Here is a 4005-nt window from a genome sequence, read left to right as displayed (position 1 = left end):
AATAGTTGAGTCTACTAGATCTTTAAATTCAGATAGATGGAAGTATCTGAGAGCCTCTCTCGAAGAGACAAGTCACTCCAGTTAGTAAATAAAGACATAAGACCTCTAAGTTTTAAAGATAAACTAAAAGGAGGATGTGAGGATATTGAGACCTTAGAAGATGTGATAGACGTAGAAAGAGATCTTGAAAGATATCAGAAAGACACTTTGAGAAAAATAAGGCCTCAACAAATATATCAAATGGGTTGGTTTGAAAATAAAAATAGACTATATAGAATATCTAGAGAAGTAGAATTAAGTGTAGTAACAGAACCAGTTCTGTTAAGAATTGTTAGTAAACAATTTGAGAATGCTTTAAAATATTCAAGGTATAAATATATACATTAGGGAATGTATATCATTGGAATGAAAGGAATGACAAGGAAAAAATTAGGAACTAAGGTTCTAATAACTTTATTAGATAAAAGATGGGACTCAATAAATAAAGCAGCATTAGGATTTTTAGAAGGTGATATGAATGAAAATATGTTAATAACATATATAGCTCCAGATTTAATAATGCCAGTTAAAGAATTTATAGATAAGATGACATTTGGATTTCAAACTAAAGGATATGAAGAATTTAAAGGAACGAATCTATTAGCAAGCATAGAATTTATAGGAAGGTTAACCAATAGAAGTGGAACCAGATATAAGGTAAATGTGAACAATGTTGTAGAAAGTATGCAATCTAAAGGAATAAAATTTATGAGTCCTTTGAAAATAAGTTCTAAAGAAAGAGCAGGAGAAGAATGGAACATAAGCTCATTAATAGAGCCAAAAATTTTAAAACAACCTAAAGATTACATAAGCTATGAAAATAATAGAGGGTTGACTAGTATTAGGTTTATAGATTATAAAGAACAAAGTTTAGATAATTTTGAAGCATCCAGTTCAGAGGCAAAATTGGAAGAAAACATAAGGCATAGCATATGTGAATTTATGGAAAAATTAGATATAGATAATGAAATAAATCATTATAAGCAAAAGCTAAGTAAAATTCATGATGAATATAAAACCTCCATGATATGCAAATGGGCTGCTATAAGAGAAAGGGAACTCTACTTTAGATGAGAAATATGTAGACTTGAAAATATCAAGAAAGATAGAGAATTAAATGCTAAAAAATTTAGCATTCCAATAAAGAAAATTGACTTTGTGTCAAAACAAATAGATAGCAGGGTAAGAGTAGTCCATAAAGAATTAGAACATAGCAAAGATAAGATAAATGACATAGAAGATAATGATATAAGCGAAGATGAGCAATAGGAAATTAATAATAAGCTTTTACTAGAAAGTTATGAAAAAGAGGATGAAGATACAATTGAGATATGTAGTAATAACTCAATAACTCTCATAAACTCCTTAGAAAATAAAGAGTTGCCTAAAAATAATGCCATAGAAGCAATGGAAATAGATCCAAGTACATCAAAAAGAAGACGAGGTCTTGAAATAAAGATAGAAGGAGAAAGTGAGAGACCAACTAGACAACCAGGAACTTGGCCTCCAGAAAAAGAGGAACCTGCATATAGATATATACCTGGACAATATAAGCATATGGGTTCAAAAAGAAGAGAATTTGAAAAGAAGGTGCAATTCCAGAATTATAAAAGTGATGGTGCTATACTAAATTTAGCAGCACATGATCCTATAGATTGGTCAAATATAATTAGCATATGGAAAGGATTAATAGTCCAAAAGTATATACAAAATCAGCATAATATTGGAAATAGAGTAGAAGATATGATTACATATTTAGAAACATTTTTAGGTGAATCAGTCAAAGTTTTATGGGAACAATGGGTAGAAGCTTTCCCTAACCATTATGCCCAATTAAAAATGGCTGGTAGTAACCCATATAATTTTGCAAATATTATATCAAGCATTGTAATAGGTGAAGATCCTGAATTAGGATTTACTGTATTACAGAATGAAAGATTAAAAGAAATAGAAAAATTGTCACTGACAAGCTGGAAAGGAATAAAAGAATTTTCTCAACACTATTTGTATAATGCTACCCATCCGGGATTTTTATCCAAGTAAAGAAAATAAACAAGTGTAAGTACATTCCGTACTTAGCAAGGTAACATGGGGTTATGAAGCTCAAAAAGGATAGACTCTGGTTTACTGCAGTCAGCATTTTTAATAGGTCAATCTTTTATTCTCAAGTATTATCAAGTTATGCTTAAACTCTCATTTAATTCCCATAAGAACAAATATCGGGGTCAGGTGTACCATATATCATCATTGAACAACTTTAAACGATCATCAACAATTAACCAGTTATTCTGTGAGTTTTCCGGGCCGCTCGTAACTGTGAGCACGGCTGTTATAACAGTTTGTTACCCTCTGCAGAGGTGGTGCACATTCACCGCGAGTCGTGATCCTCATATGCCCGGGTTAATTACTCCCATGTCACTTCCAAGGTGAATGGGCAGGGTACACTATGAAGCCATTTCATAGGTTTCCCTAACAAGTTAGGGCCGCTAGGTTTCCTTGGCAGGCAGATGTAGGGACCCCCCTTTCCTATGGCACAAATCCATCGCGGCTATACTCATAGGAACAGAGGCAGCCCTATACCCAAAGTGGCAAGCCCCATTTGCACCAAAAAGGTAACCTCTAACTAGTTAGGAAAGATCCTATTACTGAGCTAAAGTCAGAGCCATATGACTCTCCCGGTTGCACTGTCAGTCCCAGCTTTTGCCGATAGATAAGTCCTTATGGAGGGCCGGGAGCAACATGAACAAAGGTCATTTGCACTTTCGCCCTATGGAACAGTTGTTATAATTCATGTTACTCACTTTGTTCCATAGTATCATTCATCTATATGTATATCAAGTTCAGTTAGAGCACTAGCAATCTACCCATATGCATTTAACCCATAGGAGACAAGGAACAGGATAACAATCAGCTAGGATATCCTTACGGTTATCAAAATTAGACACATGCAAATGAGTAATTGATTAAAGTGAAATAGGACATCAAGGAAGGCCCATGTTATACTTGCCTTGGTTCACAAACTCGTGCTGTTCCTGCTGGTCGTCGAAGAGTTCTTGGTCTCCAACGTTTTCCTCACCGTCTGAACGCGACCAACACGGCAACATACAACATTCCAAAAGCATTCATGCAAAGCAAACATTCCTATCATTAGAACAGTACACCAACAGTATAGAAAACAAGATAAAATATTTGTGAAAATAATCTACGTCTCGCTACGATCACGTCAACGCGAAGTTCACGAAAAACGGAGCTAAAATACGAAAGTTATGATTAAAACGGGATTTCCTATAGTAATATATTTAATTAAATCTAACCATGAAATTAAAAAGTTCCAAACTTGACTAACAGTGGTTCTAACATGTAGATTATGGAATTACGAAACCAACACGATTTGAACGGACCAATTCGGAGCTAAAACGAAGTTTTTATGAGCAAAACAAATCAGTGGCAAAATTGTAATTAAGGGAAACGTATTTTGAATCTGATAATGGAGATCTACGCTTTCAGAAAGAGAAAACGTAAAACTAGAGTACGCTAAGCACCGCGGGTTCTATTTCGAGAAAAGGGAGGGGCTCTTTAACAAATTTGCCACGACGAAAGGGTATCGGCCATCCTAGGCCGTTGGATCAAGGACGAATGGCTCCGATTAGAGATGGGAAGGAGAGAGAGAGTGCGCCGGCAGGGAACAGGGGCAGCCGCGGTGGCTCTCCATTGCTGGCGGCGAGGAGCTCGCCGGTGTGGTCGGTTAAGGCCTTACGGGCCATGGTGTGACCAACCGAGGCCACGAGGATGATGCGGGGAGGATGGCGAGTCCATCCCAGGACAAAACACGGCCGGGGAATGGCTCGCGCGGCGCCCGCCATGATCGGCAGCGAGGAGGAGCTCGCTGGCGCACCCGAAACGGCCATACAAGGCACCAATTGCCAAAGGAAGCGGTCGGGGAAGGAGAGGAGGGCACGGCGAATC

General features: G+C 37.1%; 1 pseudogene; it reads left to right on the top strand.

Annotated features, from left to right (window-relative positions):
* Positions 1-1446: 1446 nt before the first annotated feature.
* LOC136515685 (uncharacterized) overlaps positions 1447-4005 on the top strand; it is a 36925-nt pseudogene continuing 34366 nt past the window's right edge.

The sequence above is a fragment of the Miscanthus floridulus genome, chromosome 17, assembly GCF_019320115.1.
Source record: "Miscanthus floridulus cultivar M001 chromosome 17, ASM1932011v1, whole genome shotgun sequence".
Lineage (NCBI taxonomy): Eukaryota > Viridiplantae > Streptophyta > Magnoliopsida > Poales > Poaceae > Miscanthus > Miscanthus floridulus.
The sequence above is the reverse complement of the archived record's forward strand: the minus strand, read 5'-3'. Positions and strand labels throughout refer to the sequence as shown.